Consider the following 21,600-nt stretch of genomic DNA (forward strand, 5'->3'; position numbering starts at 1 on the left):
CAACGTTTGGCAAAGTTTGTCTCTGAGGCTTTTCTCAGTAGTGTCATTTTGTCCTCAGTTGTCCTCACCACAGTAGGGTGCTCATCATCCAGAGATATAGCAGCGTTTTAATCTTTTGATGCCCCCACTTTATACAATGACATCCCTTTCGGATAGATGTCTCGCCTATAGTGAAGACTATTTCAAACAACTACTCGACTCCATTCCCAACCTAGGTCTAGATGACTATTTAGGAGCTATAGGAAGAAACGATCAATGGGACGAATTGATCCAGATACGGAAAAGATTGGCTCGTACCGAATTGCATGCTGTGTTCACACTGGAGTACTTGAAAAACCAATCCTTACCGCAAGGGCTAATTGTCTGCAATGAACAATGATTTTTTTTGGATAATGTAGAGTTTAAAATCAAATGGAGTTACATTGCCAATTAATGTGGCCGCGACTGGTTGATTTTGGTAATAGAGACAGCACAAGAAACCAGTAGGAAAATTTAAATAGACCTGAATCTGCTAGAAGAGGAAATTAAGAAGAAGTTTGATATTGAGACGTTTAAAACCAAATTAGATTCCCATATGAATGAGATGCAGGATTTCAAATTAGAAACTATTACAGAAAGGGTCAAAAGGTTGAAAAGGATTTAGTTTCCTTTACATATGAAAAGGCCTTGCTATAACATAATTTTGGAGTCTCGTAGATGGGGTCTAAACTAAATTGCAGAGTGCGATTTAGAAACACTTCGTATAGCTCTAGTGATGAAGGTGGGTTATCAGGAGATAATGAAGATCCAGGGTAATTGAGATCTAATGGAAATAGTAATGAGAACAGTAGAACCAAGAGAGGCAGTAGTACTAGAGGGGACCGGGCAGCACGGAATGCCCATTTTTAGACAGAGGGAGCAATGGTTGGGACTGGACGACAGCCTGGATGCAGAGCCGCAGCTACAGGGCTTGGTAGTGAATTTGTCCTCTGTCCCCTTGTCTAAATTGTAAGAACAAACATTGAACAAGTGTCTACATTTTGTTATTTCCAAATATTACAACCTATTTGAATTCAGGGTGGAATTTCAGAACTTTATGGGCAAAGTGCATCTAAAAGAGATTTTTCAAAATCAACCAACTGCGGGGTCTAATAATTGTATTGGCCTAAGAAATCCATCAGGGTTTAATCCTTCATCCCAGACCCATTCCGCCAAATCCAGTGTTTTTGAAACTAAGGTTTTGGAAGAGATGATTAAGCTAGAAGCAAGAGGGATTCCAAGTCATTCAAACCCTAGTAAAAAAGGAACAAGATACTCTTCTGTGTTTAGGCAAGAATTAATCATTGGTAATCTGGCAAGCTGAAAAAGGGGGTGCCATTATGATTCTGAATAGAGACCACTATTATGTCGAATATCTCAGACTACTGTCTTTTGAGACCAGGGCCCTCATTACGAGTTCGGCCGGTAGCCATGCCGCTATTGGCGGCATGGCTGCCGCCGAAATCGCATCCGTGTCCGGGTCCTCGGAATGAGGATTTACCGGGCCATTCCGAGTTCGGATGGCCCGGTAATTCCTCCCTCAAGGACCTGGACACGGTCCTTCCCCATTCCCATTTCAGCCCCCATAGGGCTGAATGGGAATGGGAGAGGGAGCAAACAACGGGCCATAACGAGATGGCCCGTTGTTTGCTCCCTCTTCCCCTCGCGGGACCCGGTAAGCACGCCTGGTTTTCCCAGGCGTGCTTAACGTGTCCCGCGAGAGAACCTCGTAATGTGGCGGAACGGGTTGAACGGCACCGTCACCTTGTACGGCGCCGTTTAACCCGTTCCGTCAGGGTCGTAATGAGGCCATAGTTATCAAAAGTTAACACTAGATCCGAGTGGCAGACTCCTTAAAATCATCACCACAAAGGTAGGGAAAGCAGTAGATATGCATCTGATCACTAAAGAGGAAGGGAGACTATTTGGTGAGAGAGAAATCAAGGGTACCAGTATTTTATTACTGCCCAAAATACATCCAAATCTGTTAAGAACCCCCAGCAGAACGATTGTTTCAGGTGTCAACTCCTTGCTAGAACCTTTATCGAAGTTTGTGGATTTTTACCTTAGACCTTTCATCCCCAGAATGAAAAGTTATGTACAAGACACCAGGGATGCTATTATGAAAATAGAGGGACTGGAGTTTAACCCCACTGACGACCTTCTAATATGCCTCAACATCCAGTCGTTGTATACTAACATTGCGCAAGGGGCTTTCGTAGAAGTACTGGAGCTAAAAAAGGGAAGATGACCATCCAGTAAGCAACTTGTTTATTCTATGATGTATGGAAGTAGCTTTGACAAATAACTTTTTTTCAATTTGGACAGTTTTATGTCCAAATTGAAGGCACCGCTATGGGAGCAGCCATGGCTCTCAATCTAGGAAACGTATATATCTATGTGTTTGAACAGACAGTTGTAGATGCAGATATCTATCTCTACAAAAAGAAAATCACCAAGTGGTAAAGATACATCGACGATGTGTTCATGGTTTGGAATGAGAATATAGATGAAGCCAATATCTTTCTACAATGGCTCAATAGCTAAAATAGATATCTACAATTTATGGCTTCTATGAGTAACACTGAAGTAAACTACCTGGATGTGACTATTTACTAAAAACATGGACATCTGTTAGTGAGACCATTTGTGAAATCGATGGCTAAAAATGCACTTTTGCATTATGCTAGTCACCATGCAAACCATGTTAGAGACAACCTACCGTTTGGCCAATTCTTGTGATTAAAATGCAACAGTAGCACCAGAGAAGCGTTTGCGGAAAAGCCAACAACATCATTGTGGAGTTGATAAACTGGGCGCTGCGAATAATGGGGTTTTCCCGCGTTTCCAGTGAGGATTAGACACAGAGTGGAGAGGGTAAGATTCCCTAACATCCAGTGGGATAATGTAAATCTATACAGGTGTAAGCCCTATGGGCGCCCAGTTAAACTAATACTAAAATATTGATTAGTGCATCCTTATAGGTCTCTGGGGGGAAGAAGAAATTCCATTGAATACTTGAGTTGGTGCATTTGATGCCAGTAATGGGGTGTATTTACCAGAAGTGTGTACTGGGGAGTCTCCCAGCTGGGCCCATAGAGTTGGGGTTTGCTCCAAAGTACTTTAAGACGAGATAGCGGCACCTTTGAGATGGATGGGGGTGCAGATTTATAACTCCAACACCACTCAATAAGGACAACTCAAGGGTTTGGCAAAGGGAGTTTGCTTAATGACAAGTACAAAAAAACGAGGCGTCATGGAAATCAGCAGTGATGTGATCGTCCGTCTTGCTTCAACTCCAATGAACTTCATACAAACAGTAACATTTATACTCAAAACTCATCATAATTGACGTGTAACACTCAAAAGTTAATATGCATTTCTATTAGTTAGGAAACGGTAACTTTAATATAGGTACTATATCTGTATATGGTAACGGAGTGAGGGGATTGGATAAACACTGTCAGATGGGCGTCTAAGCCCTTCCTTCAAACATTACTATTGTAGATGTCACTACGAGTACAACGTCCCATTGGTTCTGCTATCTATATGACCCTAGGTTATTTGGTCCATTGTGTTTGGGTTGGCTTCAACCCCATGCATACATTTCCACTTTACTTACCAGCACGCAGAATGGTCAGCCAGGTGCAGGGAGCCCCATGATTCACCCGGCCTTCCTTCAATCCATCATTACTTTAGTGGCTATGTATAAATTAGTTAGTTGTGTTTGGCCACAAAACTGCATCTTCTTGTCAGGAAAAGTTATGATATCTCTGTCTGGGCGGCTGCCAAGCGTAGGTGTGAACCTGTGCTCCTTCTGGCTCGGGTGGTCACGTGCTGCTCACACCGTGAATTTGCTGAGGTTCCCTCAATGTATGCATTTAATTCCTATTCGGCTTGCCAACTGCCTACGCCTCCTTATCTTGACCTTCCAAAGACAGGCATCTTCTGTTCTTAAGTTTCAATTATGCAAAGCTACTGTTCGTTCCTTCTATTGGTCTGACCTTGGCTCTTCCTGGTGCAAGTTGCATCTGCTAAGTTTCGATTCAGCCATCTCTTCTCGTTTCAGCTGAAATACGAATCTTGTCCTGTTTGGCCTTTAGTAACCTGAGTTGATTCTGCTTTTGTGTAAAGTGGACTCGCACTTATATAATGTGCTTTGTTGAGGTAGATATGTACAGGTGGTGCTTGCCACGGTCTATCTTCTACTAAGCATAGCAAGCCGCACTGTTTTCTTAGCTTTCTTCCGGTTTCAAGCATATGTACAGGCGTTAGCTGGTTGAATGACTTCATACTTCTTTACAGCTTAAGATTCTTTATATTTCAACATTGTTCTCTCCTTTTAGGTTCACGATAAACTTTTTCATGGCATTTCGTCTCTTGTGTCATCCTTGGGTTGTCATATCTTCTATCTACAAGTCCATCCTGGCCTTTGTGACGTCACCATTCGTCTCCTATTAAGGCTTTTTGGGTTTCTTCCGGGACAGCGTTTAGGCAATCTTCATTTCGTCTTGTTTGCTGGTAGGGTTTTCTCAATGGATACCTTACTGTCCATGGTTTCCTGGGTATTGGTACTTCAACAGGTGTGGTTCTTGTGATAGGCACTGGGCAGAGCCCTACTGCGGCTCTTTTCTGTTTTATTTGCTCGTCATACACCACATATTTTGGTGTGAACATTCCTGGTATTTCAAAATGGGCTGTGGTAGTGCAGGCTTTATTTGGGACCTCCTCTACAAGTGGGTTAACCAGTATACTGCTACCTAAAGGCAGCGCACCTCTACTGATTTTTTCTGCTCTCATTATAAGGTAAGAGCATAGACCTCTATATGCTAATCAAGATAGGATTAAGAGCGATTTTCTACAAATGTTATACACTATTGAAGTATGAGTGGGTAATGTTTTTATATCTCTAGGTGAGCACCATTAGGAGAAGCTTATATCCATGCTGACATAGAAATGTCAGCCACAGCAACACAAAAGGGTACAGTGTGGTTGAAAGTGGAATATACAGCCATACCACTCAGGTAGAGAAATGTATATCTAACATGATTCCCCTTGGGGAGAGGTGGGGGTAGGTCTTATGATAAGACTGGTCACTTAGAATTGTTTGTGTCTTTTCTCCCGTAGGGATCCTCAAGAGTACACAAGAATTTGATTTCAGATACACACGAGTTTGCCACTGATGAATGTCCGTCAATCATTAGCCACATAGAACAGAAGCTTGTAAATTGGGGTACGAGAAGCACAGCGTGACCTAGGAGTCAATATGACCGGTACTGTGTAGAACCATGTCATATTGACTTGCAAATCAATGGGGGAAGGCACATAATTGGTGTACCAATTGTTTTATATGAATTGAGTTTTTCATATGGTGTTTAAAGTTGTCTCATGGACTTTTAATAATTGCAATTTTGTGAAGTATGGTGTGTATTATGTATGTGTAACCTTGTGGTTTTGAATTGTAGAATAAAGGGATTTTGCATTTTTGTAAACATTTGGAAGAGCTATTATTTGTTTCAAACTGTTCTAAAAGGCTCAATGTTTATTCCATCGGACCTTGCAGATTGCAAAACACTTTCCACCACGAGACGTGTGACTAGAAGTAATGGATCCTGATCAACTGCAATGTGCTCAAAACCCCAAAAGTGTGCAGTGCCTGCAGAGACCATATCTTAAATTGGAAGGGGTGAGGTTTGTGATAAGCAGATGGCAAGACACTACCATGATCTAAATGGCAGGAGGACTAGTAGGGTACAGAGAAGAAGTGCTAGATTAAGTGAACAGTGTAAACAACGGTTACTGGAATGAGAAAGTGGCAAAACTCATGTGAATCGAGGCAATGGAGAAACCAGTGAAAGTGCAAAAGCAGGAAGGATATGAACTGTGCTTTTACATTGAATGGAACGTCTTTGTGGGTCCCAATAGTAGGTGCAACAAGACATTATAAATCCCAGATCTCAAGAAAGTATAACTATTGGGTGTGCAGCCAGCAGATATTTCTGCACCTCCCGCCATCCTGGAGGTGCAACTGCTTGCTGGTCTTGTAGGTGGCTTGTCGGTTCCAACTACTACACCAGGGTCCGGCATCCTCACCACAGTGCTACCGCAGAAGCCCATATTACGTATCTTGCCGGAAAAGGAGGAACAAGAATAATTGGGGAGGAGGAGAAGACAAATTATCTATTGCAAGATTCCTCAGAATTACACAAAGAAATACTAGATCAATACCGCCTCTACAGCAAAGAAGAAACCTTTTTTGCATTTTGGTTGCTACCGGCGGTGCAGACCGCTGCAAATGCCAAGTGGCTTATGTTTGTGCAGTGGGAAGTGATCCAGCTGGCCAATGACACTGAACAAGGCCTCAACGCAATCAAGATGGAAATGCGCCCAATTCGGCTGATTACGTTGCAGAATCGCTACGAGCTGGACCTCCTCACAGCCATGAAAGGAGGGGTCTGCAAAAAGCTTGGCAATTCGTGTTGCAGCCAAAATTGCTCCTAATGATGCAGAAAATGGGTCCCTCACCAACATAATAGGGGACCTGCACGTCCTCAGCACTCACATGCAGACAGGAGAGTGATTGGTTTGATAACCTGTTTTCGTGGGCGCCATCGTGGATAGGGGCTATCATGAAGATGTTGGTTCCTGTGATCGTGTTCATGTTGGTGATCTTCTGCACCTGCCAGCTGGGGCTTCTATGCTCTGTCAAAGCAGTGTCTAGTAGCGCAATGATGAGGGTCTCAATTGTGTTACGAGAGGCACCTTGTGGTACAAAAGACAGGACAGCTCAGATTGATGACCCAAACAAGCCATACATGCCTGCAATAGAGCAGCGCCTTCACCCCCCAGGGACCACCACAGTTCCCCACCTGACCCTGAGAATTACAGTGAACATTGGGTAGATTTAGCAGGGGATGGAGGGTGTATATATATTACATGTTCCTCTGAGCAATATTCACAAGCAGGGGAAAGCTTATGGTGTTTATGTAGGGCATGGGTACCAAAGGAAGGGTCACCCCCATACTTGGAGGCTGAAAGATTGTAAAGGGAAAGAATGGTAAAGAAGGATGGGGAGCTCTCATGGGAATTTGTTAATGTATTATTAACAAAAGGGTCAAATGTGTGGATGGGGGGGCGATCGTCCCAGGTCCCGCAGCGCTTTCAGATGAGGCCGAGGCCTGGAAGTGTGCAGTTGGGGCTCGGTGAGCGTACAGTGGGGAGGAGGGCATTGACAAGGGCTATATTGTGGGGAGAGTGGTTTATGTGTTTGCTCAAGTATTCATGAGGAACCAACACCATCTTAGATAGTAGCAACCATATTGAAATTGAGGCCTATTTCTGTGCTGCAGTCAGTTTCACAGCTCAAGCTACACTCACATGGAAATACCTGTATGCATGCGAGAACAGGGCTTGTAACGTGGGCACCAGTGAGAAAGGCCAGGGCTAAAGAGATTCATAGACCAACCATTGTCTTATGTTGCCAGCATGCGTATCCCAAAAGGAAAGCATCCTGCAAGACCAGGAGGGGGTTGAGAGCTCTCTGCGAAAAGCGATCCCACGAGAAGGAGGGCACGAGCCTCTGACCTTCCACGTCCCACCTCTCAGTAATAGCATTCAGGTGCACCCATCCTAAGTCCCCCAGCATTCCAAGGTACCAGTCAGTCCCATACCACCAACCATAAAACTGTTAAACCCCCAATCGATCAAGAAAGATCAGAAAGCAGGGACCAGTTGCCTTCACCATAGGCCATGTGATTTGTGTTGCGAGGTGCCGGGAGGGGTAAAACAACATAGCCAAAATGAGGGTGGGGAGCTTTGGACAGGCTCTGGTGTGTCTAGAATCGACTGGATCACATTCAGGGAGGCGATGAATTATACTTCAAAGTTTTTCCCGAAGTGTTATTTGAAACAATGTTTTTAACACGCATGAACACTTACTGGGATCCACCTTTTCAGTGTGGAGGCTGATCCTTATTCTGGTACCATTTAATGGGTGACCTCAAAGGACTATTTTCACAGGAGATTCCTCATAGTATATGGGGACTTCTGTCCTTAGGCGTGGGGTGTTTGGGACTGCCGCCCATTTCGGAGTTAGTTGTGTTGTTTAAAAAGAACTTGGGGCCACATTTCAGAGAGGAACTGTTTTTTCTTTTATTGACCTTCATAGGAAGTGTGTGGTCCTCGAGTTATAGATCACTCGATGGTTATTCGAAAATCAAATGAAATGTTCATAGAAGAAATTTTAAAAACAAGGAACTTCATCCATAGTACAAAGTTGTATGGTCTAGTTCACGGGGTATCCCTGGTTGGTTTCTGGGATATCCTTGGTTAAAAAGTGGTCGTCCGGTTTCGATGAAGGCTAGTTATCATCTTCTTCAGGACCGTGATTTTAGCTTTGTCTCAATGAGATCAAGGGTTGGGGAGGGTCGCAGACACCATCATCCCATCTACCTTATATAGGTTCTGGCGTGCATGCTGTCAGTCGGATCTTTTGATGTATGCGGCTGTGGCCATGCGTATCTCAAGTCCGTATGTCACGAGCGGCTGCTTGTGTCTGCGGGATGCCGAAGTTGTTCCTCTGTTTTTGCCAAACAGAGCAACAACTCTGTTGCCAAAACAGAGCAACAACTTTGGCGCCCAGCAGACACAAGCAGCCGCTCGTGAAATACCGACTTGAGTTATGCATGGCCACAGCCGCATACATCAAAAGATCTGGCTGACAGCCTGCACGTCAGAACCTATATAAGGTAGATGGGGTGATGGTGTCTGCAAACCTCCCCAACCCTTGATCTCATTGAGACAAAGTTAAAATCACGGTCTTGCAGAAGATGATAACTAGCCTTCATCGAAACCAGTCAACCACTTTTTAACCAAGGATATACCAGAAACCAACCAGGGATACCCTGTGAACTAGACCATACAACTTTGTACTATGGATGAAGTTCCTTGTTTTTAAAATTTCTTCTATGAACATTTCATTTGATTTCCGAATAACCATCAAGTGATCTATAACTCGGGGACCACACACTTCCTATGAAGGTCAATAAAAGAAAAAACAGTTCCTCTCTGAAATGTGGTCCCAAGTTCTTTTGAAACAACACAACTAACTCCGAAAAGGGTGGCAGTCCCATACACCCCATGCCTAAGGACAGAAGCCCCTATATACTATGAGGAATCTCCTGTGAAAATTGTCCTTTGAGGTCACCCATTAAATGGTACCAGAATAAGGATCAGCCTTCACACTGAAAAGGTGTCTAGAATCGAGCAATGACCTCTAAGTATCCTCCTAGACCTTGTCTACAGTACCAGGTGCACATCAAGTTAGAGCTAGAGCCTGCATTGTCTTTCTCTATATAATCACTAATTAATTGTAGCTTCATGTCTGATGACACGCAAGGAAGAGCCCACGTGGAAGAAGATAGACTGAAGGGGCTGGGACCAATGGCCTTGCATCCCTTATGGAGCAGGAAGCCTATGTGTAGGGTCTCACCCAACCAGCCATTTGGATTTGTACATTATGTAATTTACGTCACTGATGATGCTGTACGCCTTCATCAAGTGTTGCTCGTAGTGATTTTGCCAGAACATTCTGTGGCAGCAGAGTACTTTGATGGCACAACTTTATTTTTGTGGAAATAAACCTTTTTCTCCTTCTAAGAGATGTGCTGCGCCATTTTCCTTAGTGTTTTGCATTTATTCTGGTGTGAGTGTTAAGGGGTTTCTCTACAGCGGCATTCATTTTAGTGGCCTCTCCTTGAACCATAATAGTAATACGGGTTCTGTTGTAAACCTTTCATCTCCATGTACACATGTAACTTTAATTGGGGTTCCTTTTTGTGATTTCTGGGAGATATCAAATCAGATCTTACAGCTGTTTGTTTACTTCCAGAATCAATTAAAGCTCTAAGTGCAGTCCCATTAACTATGGCATAATCATCAATTTTAAAGGTATTACTAGCAAGGGAAGAGTTACTAGCGAGTTTTCTCCTCATCGACCTCGTCTTCCTTCCCATCCTGTGTCATAATATATCCGATCTCCATTGGTTCTTCCTTTTTATTAGAAGGGCATTATCGGGCTAAATGTCCAGATTGTCCACATGAGAAACACACTAATGGGATAGGCTTTTAGGGTAGCACATCTTCAGTTCTTATCTCACTTTTACATACTACAGGTCTTTTCTCTCTGCTGAAAAACTCTTTTATTATGGTTTTGGGTAGATTATCTTGATTTCTGTCTTTAAAGGAGGGCCCCAGCAAAATCCTTTCATCCCCTCTTACCCTTGTAAGAAAGGCATGGTATCAAACAGTAATACAGACACAAGTAATCACAGTTTAAGGTTGTTTATTGAACTTCAATTGGGTTTGAAAAACGCCTATCTAATCCTAAATCTAAAGATGGGAGCAAGCTACGACCATCAAATAATAATAACGCCTTCCTAGTCTATTAAAATAAAAGGGTCTATACTAATAAACCTATTGCCAATCCTTACTTCTAAATACGAATAGTGTGGGAAATAATATTAAGCAAAAGAAAAGTGTTCAAGAAATGATATGTCAGGATATTCAAGCCGTTGGCTTCCCTTCCCCACGTTTTCAGCACCGGACAAGGCAGCACACTCAAGCTTAGCACACTCTCTGGCTTCTCTAGCATGAGGATGCAGTTCAAAACCTCAACATCAGGACCTTCTGTGGCAAAGTCTCTTTGCCATTCACAGGGTCTCATTACGACATTGGAGGTAGCCATGCCGCTATTTGCGACATGGCTACCCCCATCCCGGGTACTAGGTCTTGGTTCCCTGAATGGGGAAATACCAGGCCATTCTGACCTTGGAGGGTCCGGTATTTCCCCATTCAAGGAACCCGGACCCAGTCCATCTCCATTTGCATTGAGCCCCTATAGGGCTCAATGGGAATGTGGAGCATGCTAACAACGGGCCTGGTAATGAAGGGCCCTTTGTTAGCATGCTGGACCGCTCGCGGGACCCGCTAAAGACGTCTCGTAAAACCAGGCGTCCTTGGCGGGTCCCGCGAGCGGCCCTCGTAATGAGGCCCACAGTCTCTTATTTCCGAGGGCCTGATGCAACATGTCAAACATTAAAGTTCCTTTCTAACATCTCTCAGGTGATTTACTGTTCACCCCGGGTCCCCCTCCGTCGGGCTCAGACCCACTTTGACACAAAGTCCCTTTGTTCTTAGGATTTCACATATACAACTCCTCTCGGGTGATTAACTTTTCACCCCAGGCCCCCGTTTGCTGGGCTCAGACCCAATTTGACAATTGGTCTCCCTCCTCTGGGCTCAGAATAAATTTATCTACTTTTCCAAACTTTCTCTACTTGATCCAAATCGAAGACTTTCGACTGTGTGTAGGATTTTGCTTGACCCGTCGCAGGACCTCTTCGATTCACAATTAATTGTTTTCTTCTTGATATAACCTATTCCTCACTTTCACTTTTGCCACTTTTCAGCTGTATACCTTATAGAGACCGTTGATTGAGCACACACGCAGTGCCGGACCACTCTGTCAAAGGTATTGCATCTTACTTTTAAAGTTCAATCACTCATCAGCCGTATTTACTTGCGTCCCTCATCGCACATGTTTTAACAATGTTCTTTCCAGCGTTCGCCATACAATGTTGCTGCTTGCAACCTTGGCTTCAACACAGACCGGTCTTGTATCGGTCTCCTCAACTCACCGACTGTGTCAATTTCCCTGACGCTGCTTTGTTCTTGGAGCCAAGGACGGTATCACGGCGGCTGCTGCTTCTCCCTGCCTTGAATATTGATGCGGGAGGGCCTTGGGTATCTCTGACATGCAATGCAGGATTCTTTATCCTGGTTTCCCGGTCTTGCGCTTTCAATTCTCCAGGTCTCTGGAAAGTAACGGTTCCTGGTCGAAAAGGTCAAGGGAACTTCCCTCCTTGCAATCACCTTATGTTTTGCCATCTTTCTTCTCTCATTCAGCGGCTGTCTCGAAATTGCTGTTTCCTTGTGTGCTTTGCCTCGCTCAGAGTGTGCTCTCGTGCTCTGCCTTTTATCCGTGTGGGGAAACTTAATGGAAGTCAGATGTGCGTTATAGTCAGTAATTACTTGACCTTGCCTGAACATTGTATTGGGACATGTCAGGTATACTGCTTGAGTGTTAGTCAGCTTTCTCTTATAGCTGGCTATCTGTGTGAAAGTGTTTGTGTTGTGAAAGGGTAGGAGGGTAGAGTTCCTAAATATCCTACCTGGTAGGATGGGGTAAAGGTGTTACAGCATCTGCCACTCCCCGAAGAGCCCTCCCCAGGTTATCCTCCCGCACTGGTCCACCCCCAGGAACTGGATCCAGAAGCAATGGCCATGTCCTGGTCACCTGGTCACCCGATCCCAGTGACTAGTGGGTGAGACATTTTCTGGTTTCTCATATCCTCTTCTACTTTATGGAGGTTTCGAACATGGCAGTTACTTCTACAAAAGTTTGAGCTGTTTCAAAAACAAAAGTTAAATTTGGTTTCTTCAACTGTAAAATAGCTTTCTGTAAATAGGGAGGTCCAAAATGTATAAACTGTTCTATGGTTAGCATTTCTAGTACTTCGAGTAAAGATTTGTTTTCCGAACTAAGAGATAGGGTATTCTGTATTCTAGCTGATAGTTCTACTGGAGATTCATCGGCATTCATCTTAATACTCTGAAGTTTTGTTTGTAAAAATGTTCAGATTGTCCTACCTTTTTCAATATCCCTTCTTTGATTTCAGGAAAAGGGGTTGTTCTGGTATGGTTTAACAACTGATATGAGTTTTGAATTTCCCCTCTCAATAAGCAAGCTAGATAACAGGTTTTCAATTTATCTGCCCAGTGGAATTGTTGGGCAACCGTTTAAAATTAACAAAGAAATTCCCTTTGTCTTCTCCTTCTCTATAAGGTTGTAGAACCCCTTGTGGGAATATGGGTCATTGTGAGGCTGCAATGAGTCCATCCAAGCTTTCTTGGAATCTATTTTCTGTTTGAATCTGGTGGGCAGTTAATTGAGCCACTAAACCTTCTAATGTCTCCATCCCGCTGGTTGTTCTAAGATTATCTCCCTCAATAAAAGAAGGGTCGTGAACCATATCAAGATCTCTAGCTGGATGGGATAAGAAAGGAACTTCTTCTCCTTCAATTTGAAATGGAGGGTCTATTTCTATAGATTCTTCTATGTCCAATGCAGAAACAGGCTTTAATCGATCAGCCTGTGCTCTCAATGTTGGATCAGGTTTTCTAAGGCTGTGAAGAACACTAGTAGAGGGATTAGAAGTTAGATCTATTTCTGATTTTATGACCAACTTTAGCTTGCTCTGTTGTCTTATATTATAATCAGACACCTTAAGGGTATCTACCAACAGTTCACTATGGAAAAAAGGTTTTTGGTGGTGTATGGGAAAAGCAAATTTAGTCAGGATCGTTTGTTTGATTCTTAGAATTGGATTGTGAGGATTAATCTCAAGTGCACAATCCCCCTCCTCTAGTTGCTGAATGATAACATTCATTAGAGAGTAAATATGTTATTATTAGGTACCCAGTTTTTATCAACCAGTTCAACACCACACTGCTAACACCATATGTGAGGGGTCGGCAGTGAGACGTGGACACAAAGTTTCAAAGATCTCAATATCAGCGATATTTATTGAAAGAAAATGGGTTTGGAAAAAGGCCTATCTTGCCCTGACCAAAAGAGAATGTCCCTACCTATGAAATAAAACTCAAATAAGTTGATCTTGTGTACGAAATGTATCTGACCCTCACACTAACATATACAATCAAAAGGTACAATATAATTTCTGTTGTCACTTCAACCAAGTTGTGCAAACATCATACATATTCAGTTTCTACAAAACAAGCCTTGTCTCCAGGATTTAGTTTCCCTTCCTCTGAACTGTTTCAGGAAAAGGTGTTTTGAAATATTCTGGTTCATCAAAGTTTCATTTAGGGTAATGAACATGTCTCTTTCCTGGGTATTCTACTTAAGATAACAAGGTACAAGCTCTTTTTACAATATGGGTTGAAATATATTGAAAGACAGTTGTTTATAGTCTTTAGGATGGCCAAAGCAAAATGTTCAGTTTTACCTAAGGTTTTATGTAATAAAATAATTTTTCAACAAAACCTTGGATTTCCTGATGTACTCTCCTGCCAGGAACTCCTCCACTGAAATATCCAATTTCAACAAAAACGTAAAAGGACAAAAAATCCTCTTCAACACAACATTGAATTTCCTGGTATACTCCCCTGCCAGGAATGTTCCCCCTTTGGCTCTCACAGATCCCCTGGTGTGCTCGCCTGCCATCTTTCCAAAGAAGGTTCAACTGAAAAACTCTGGATATCCTGGTTTACTCTCCTGCCAGGAATATCCCCCTTTTGACTCTCACAGATCCCCCCTGGTGTGTACTCTCCTGCTAGGCAGCTCTTTCAAAAAGGTTTCACTACCTGATGCTCTTATCAGGTCTCTCCATAACATTTATCTTTCTTTTAAATATCACACAATTGCACCTCCTCAGTGGTATAACTTTCTTTACTTCAGTTAACACTTCTACCAATTTCTCCCATACTGACTTCCCCTATATGAGGGTTTGTTCAAGCTCTTTCTGTCAGCCTCTTTTACTATGTATCTTGGCTCTTGGCAATGCTTGTTCCAGATTTCCCCCAACTGACATCTCAGGTCAGACGAATTGTACAACCTCTGCCTCTTTGTTTCTCTTGCAATGTGTTTTGGTTTATGGCAATGCTGGTTCCAGGTTTCCCCCAACTGATATCTCTTATCAGGAGAATTGCACCTTGTTTGATCTCTTATTCTCTCTTTAATGTCTTTTGGCTTATGGCAATGCTGGTTCCAAGTTTCCCCCAACTGACAGCTCTTATCAGCAGAATTGCACCATGTTTACCCTCTTGTTCTCTCTGTAGCTCTATTTGGTTGATATTCCAAACTGTCACTTAATTGTCCATGTACCTGTCGGAATGCCTCAGGGTTACCACTATCAAAGGGCTAACTCATCGGTATCGCCTGGCGTTTCCGACTTAAATTCGTTGTAGTGACAGAGTTTTGCTTTGGGTATGACTTCTCCAGTTTGTCAAACCCTTTTTCAGATCCTCTGAAAGCTTCGTGGTTCCCCGCCGATATGGTCTCTACATACTGCCTTGACAGCATCACGGACAACCTTTCGGCAGTTCCCGGTTACCTTGCGCACTTCCCCAGAGCCTGTCATACTCTGTTGGGTCTCCCGCCCCCCCTGAATGGCAGATTAAAAAGTGACAGGTCGGGAGCACCTCTCTCTTTTCACCTGGTTCAAGCCCACACGTCTTCATTTCTCTGCGGCTCTGCTTACTGCTACGCGCTCTGCAGCCTGATCTGGCTTCTCTTTCACCTTCTCTTTCTCCTACCTTCTCTTCAAAGAAACAAGCTGGGGGTAGATCTCTGTCTTCAGCTGGGGCCTCCCCAGTGTGCTTAATTTGTAAAAAAATAAGTGGCAGTGCCCAAAAAATATTGGCCCCATAATGCCGGGTGCGGTGCCGTCCGCAGTGTGGGCGCAGCGCCGGGCTTAGCGCAGGCGCACCGGCCGCGCCAGTTCAGTGCTAGACCTACCTAGGTCGGCCCACCACCAGCCCATCACACTGCTGCTGCTCCATGTCACATGTTTGGCGCTGCAGCAACTGCTGGACCAGGCTAGTAGTAAATACGCAATTGAGACATGCTCCTTCTGTAACTGCGCCTCGATGCCCCCTGGCTGTGTGAGCGCTTTAAAAATGCAAATAAATAAAAAAGCATTCTGTATCAGTCACTGTTGCACTATATTTGTCTCTACCCCTTCTGTCCCATCTGACAGTCTGTTAAAGTACACCAAGTATTGTTAATCGGTTACCTCCAGGAAGAGCACCTCCCCTCAGCCCCTTCTTCAGTCACCTCATCCAGGTTTTGCATAATCAATTTACTCTCAAGCCCTTATCAGTCATCACATCTCATAAATGCATCCCCCTTCACCCTTCCTTCAAGAAAGAGCATGGTGTTGTATAACTTGGAAAAAGTCATTTCTGCAAGACATTGTTGTGAAATCAACGGCCTGTGCTACTTCTGCTTTAGGGCCTCTTTCCACCTTAACACATATTAAAAAACTAAATATGTTTTGTCACTCAATATTCAGGAGCCAGAGGAGAATGCATATTCGGATATCTCCTTCCCACTGACATGTTCTTGACACACTTCACTAAACTGCGGGGTGTAACAGACAACCACCTCCCTATTTTAGGATTCCTATCTGAGGATTGCATGTGCTCTCTTTCGGAGCATATTGTACCCAGGTTAAGGGGCCACATCTGGTGTATAAACCACACATCAGGATAGAAAACATGCGCTGGAATTATGTAAAAAAATGACAGCAAAAGACGGTTGAGAATTATACACGAATACTCAACTAGTGCTTTTATTTATGATGACAGATTAGTGGTCATGTGCACCATGTTTATCCCCGTCTAGTTTCCATGTGTGTATCTTTAAGCCTGAAATGGCATTTCAGAAGTTCATCTTTGCATGGGCTTTTCTCGCAAAGTGCAGCCGGTTCGGTTTCGGCCCAATACGTGCACCGTTCCGGGTCCCCTCGCTGAAGATCGTGTGTGAACTAATGAGGCCTAATGAGACCGATAACATTAAAAGGAAGAACGGAAACACCCAGGCAACAATTCACAGTTCATGTTTCGCTTAGATGAATGATATACAGGGACGGACTGGGGCATACAATTGTCTCGAGTCGGGCTCGGCACCAATGAAAAAGTGGCCAAAGTTGCAAACGACAATTCAACCTTTTGTGACAGACACTAGTGGGACCATGTTGCTGCCCGTGCCCCGCCCGGTCCTGGGTTTTGCCCTGCCTTGTCTCAATCACTTAGGCTACCTTCCGTGGGGCCACCACCACCACGGCCATGCTGAGCCTGATGATGACAAAAATAGGTGTGCGGCGCAGCGGCCCCACGGTAGGTAACATTTTAAAAGAAAAAAACTTATATTTGGGCGGCTGGGGCCCATGAATTTCAAAGTGATGGTCCACAGCCGCCACTCAAAATAAGTTTTTATTTTTTTTTTATTTTCAATAAAACCAAACAAAATAACACACATTACAACTGTTTAGGACGTACATAATCAGCATCAAACCATCACATTATACAGTATAATTCTCCGTCCTCCCCCCTCCCACCCCACAAACTAGAACCGGCACACTCACGTCATCTATGGGAGCATTATCAGGTAGCGCAGGGCTTGTGCACTCATCAGAGTCCTCTGATTCCTTATTGTCTTGGTGAGGGTTTGCCATAGAGGTCACCAACAAGGGCCCTACTTCCTCCTCTCCCCCGCTAGTAACCGCTTCAAACCAAACTACGGATTCCGCCTCCGCCCATCTGAGGTGGTCCGTCCACCATAGCTCCACCATGGGTCTGTGGGCCGCCTTCCAAACCATTGCGATCCTGCGCTTGGCCAGGATGTAGGCTAAGTCCTTCATTTTGCTTATGTGCTTTAAATCCCGTGGCCTGGGAAAAATCCCGAGCATGCATGGCCAAGCTGATCCCACGTCCAGCTCCACTCCCCCACCAGCCAATTTAGTTTTAATCTCATCCCAAAATCTATACACCTCCGGGCAAGTACAGAACATGTGTAGCAGCCCCGCTTCCACTTACCCACACCTGGGACATTTCTGTGTAGCCGAGCCTCCACACCTTGCAATTTTCCCACGAGTCAAGTAAGCCCTGTGAGTGGCATACAATTGGAGTTGTTGGAGTCTCGCATTCCGGGATACCTTTTTATGGTACCTTTGGGCTCTCTCCCATTGCCCACCTGGCATGGGTCCTCCTACTTCCTCCTCCCAGTCCTGCCTCAATTGAAGCAGCTCCTTTCCTACCTTTGCTCTTAGAAGCTCATATATTCTAGATATCTCGTGCCCGCCCTCCGAAACATCATACATCGTTTCCAGGGAGGCATCAGGGTCATCCGCTAGCACTGTCTCCGGCCATCTCTCCCTTACCCGTTTCATGAGCCTAGCGTAGGTTATATACTGGCCTCTATGCACCCCTGTCTCTTCTTGCAACCTCTGAAATTCCAATGCCTCCCCTTCCCTCCATATGTCCCCAAGGGTGACCAGGCCCACCGGTTCCCAATATATACAGACCGCTTCGAACAGTTTTAAGTCGTTCCCACATAGTGCCACTAGCGGGGCCTGCTGAGAGAACGGCTCTATGTCACCCATCATTCTCCACATTCTGCGCCAAACCTCCCAGCCCAACCTTAACAGCCGCCCTCTTCCCACCAGTTTGTTCTTTTGTAACCACACCACTTTGTTCAAAAAGTATGAGGCAGAGTCTTTCCGCAGAAACCTGGCTTCCGCCGAGTCTTCAGTCGACAGCCATCTGGCCACATACAGCAACTGCCCCGCCAGATAATAAAGCTCAAAATTTGGCAGGCCTATGCCCCGCTTGTCACATGGGTTCTGGAGTTTCCACAGGGCCACTCTGTTCCTGGAGTTACCCCATATGAAGCCCCTGCACACGCTATGAAGTCTCACAAATAGGCTCCTGGGAATCAAAAACGGGACATTCTCAAAGAAGTGCAGGAATCTGGGCAGGACCACCATCTTAAGCAAGGCCACTCTCCCCATCATGGTCAGGGGCAATCTGGACCAAAACACCATGCTGTTCTTGACCCCCTCTATTGCTTTCTCTGTATTATGTTGGTGCTCCGCCTCGATCCTGTGGTAAATATTTACTCCCAAATACCTAAATGTCTCAGTCTGCCATGGTATCGGCAGGCTAGGCAGCCTCTGTAATGGGACATTCTTGTATCTATCCAAGGGGAACAGACTAGACTTCCTAGGGTTCACCGATATGCCCGAGAGGGTGGCATATCGGTCCATCACCTCTAGCACATACTGCAAGTTCTCCTTCAGATAGCGCAGATAAAGGAGCATGTCATCTGCGTACAGCGATACCAGGTGTCTACCACTTACTGTACTAATCCCCACCTCCCCGTATTGTTGCCTCAGACATATTGCCAGCGGCTCTAATGCCAGAATGTATAGCATGGGCGACCAGGGGCATCCCTGTCTGGTACCCCTGCTGAGTTGCCAGGTATCTGAGATTATGGATCCTGTTTTAACTCTCGCCACCGGGGTGCTGTATAACAACTGGACCCACCTGATATACCCGGGTCCCATTCCGTATCCCCTCAGGGCTGCTTTCAACCAAGGCCATTGCACCGAGTCAAAGTCTTTGACCGCGTCTAGCGACACGATGGCCAGCTCACCTGTATCTTCCTCAGTGTGGTCAATGATGTGCTGTAGCCTCCTATGGTTATCTGTGCTGTTCCTGCCGAGGACATATCCCGTCTGGTCTGGGTGTACCAGCTTACCGATCACCCTCTTCAGCCTATTGGCCAGCACTGCCGTAAGTATTTTGCTGTCCTGATTCAGCATGGACAAGGGTCTGTAAGACCCACACTCCGCTGCCGGCTTGCCTGGTTTTAGGAGTGGGATGATCATCGCCTCGCGATGGGACAATGGCAGTTCCCCCTGCTCATAGGCCTCGTTGAACATAGCAAGCAGTGGCTGAAGCAGCTCCTGTTTGTATGTCTTGTAAAACTCGCTCGGCAACCCGTCGGTCCCGGGTGCCTTACACGTGGGCAAATGTTGGATCACCACCTCCAGCTTTTCCGAGGTGATAGGCGCGTCTAGTTCCGCGCCCTAGGTCATCCAGGGTGGGCAGCTCTATGTCCTCTAACGTGTTCAGTATGTCTTGGCTCCTATCCTCCCCTGCGTCCTCATATAAGTGTCTGTAAAACTTGAGGAACTCCTCGTTCACCCCCTCCTGGGTATTACAGATGCGACCTTCCTCATCCCTTATCTCACTGATCACTGTGCGGGGGGTCTCACTCTTATACAGCCAGGCCAGCAATCTGCCCGGCTTATCGCCCCCTGCGTGTAGCCTCGCTGTATATTTCTTGTAATTTAGTCTACATAGCCTATCCCAGAGTCCACTGCAGGTTAACTGTAGGTCTTTTATCTTATCGCTATTCTTTCGGGCGGTATCCTCATGTCGCGTGAGGCCCTCCAACTCCCTTTCTGTTTCCTGAAGTTCCCTTTCAATGCCCCCCTGGAGCCCTTTAGATTTCGAAATGGCTACTCCACGCACCACCCCCTTGAACTCCTCCCATACTGTTCCAACCGAGCGCACACTGCCCATGTTTATATCAAAATATTCCTCGATGGCCTCCCTCAAGTCCTCCCGGAACCCCTCATCTTGTAATGCCTTAGTCCTAAGTCTCCATGTCGGAATCCGCGCTCTGGGGGGTTGGTGTCGCCACTCTACCACCAAAGGCGAGTGGTCAGATAGTATCCGGGCCTTGTATTCCGCTCCCACCATTTCTCCCGCTATCTCAGCCGCTACGAACACATAATCTAGCCTCGTGTGCAGGTAATGTGGTGCTGCATAGTGCGAGTATTGCCTATCCATTGGATGCAAACTTCTCCACACGTCTTTTAGGCCTAGACCTTTTAACAATGTCCCCAGTGCTTTGGCCGCTGGCGCCGGCTTCCCCGCTTTGTCGGCTGACCTATCCATTTTGGGATTCAGGGTGCAATTAAAGTCCCCTCCCCACACCACCGCACCCCCAACCAGGGGGCTAATTTTGCTGTAGAGGGGCCTAAAATAAGCCGCTGTATCATGATTGGGGGCGTACAGATGTATGATATGTACTTCCCTGTTCTCCAGGAGTCCTGTCACCCCCACCATTCTGCCCTCTGGGTCTACCGTTGAGCTAAGCACCTGGAGCGGCACGTTGCGTGCCACCCAAGTGATAACCCCTCTAGCGTCCGCAGAATACGTAGCCCCCACAACATGTCCCCTCCATTTTCGCCTGACAACCTCCAACTTCTCCCTTGTGAGATGAGTCTCCTGCAACAAGGCCACATCAATGTGCATCCTTTTTAGATACAGCATCACTTTGTTACGTTTCAGATAGCTGTTAAGGTCCCGTACATTCCAGGTCACAATTCTGAGGTTACCCGATGCCATCTACTCGGTTTGTTCCCAACCCACCTCTCCCTTCAATGCTTCCCTTGATGGTTTGTTTTCCGGCTCTCCCCCTTCTCCCCCTCAACAGTTTCCCCCCTACCTGTTCCCCAACTCCCATCCACTGCACAAAACCCAGCCCCTCCCCCCACCCTGCCCTACCCCAACAAATGCCCAGCTCCATCCCTGGATCTCAGGCCCACCCGTGTCTGGTCCTGTCCCGTCGCAGAGGACATGGGCCCCGCGGGGCGTCACCGATCTAACAGTGACCTAACTAAGTATATTACTATTGGGTACAAAGGATGCCTCTCAGGAGCTCCCAGTCGTCTATTTTAGGATTGGTGCGTCCAGCGGGTCCAGCCAGTTGATACTACAACACACTCCCCACAAGCTTAATACAACTCTATAATCAAGTCCCAATGTCTTGGCCATGTCACCCTAGGTGCCACAGCCGTCTGCTACTTATCTCCTGCAGCCCCCATCTGGACATCCGGTTCCTGAGGTCGGCCCTGCATGTTCAGC

The sequence above is a fragment of the Ambystoma mexicanum genome, chromosome 7p (assembly GCF_040938575.1).
Source record: "Ambystoma mexicanum isolate Mex_15411 chromosome 7p, UKY_AmexF1_1, whole genome shotgun sequence".
Classification (NCBI taxonomy): Eukaryota; Metazoa; Chordata; class Amphibia; order Caudata; family Ambystomatidae; genus Ambystoma; species Ambystoma mexicanum.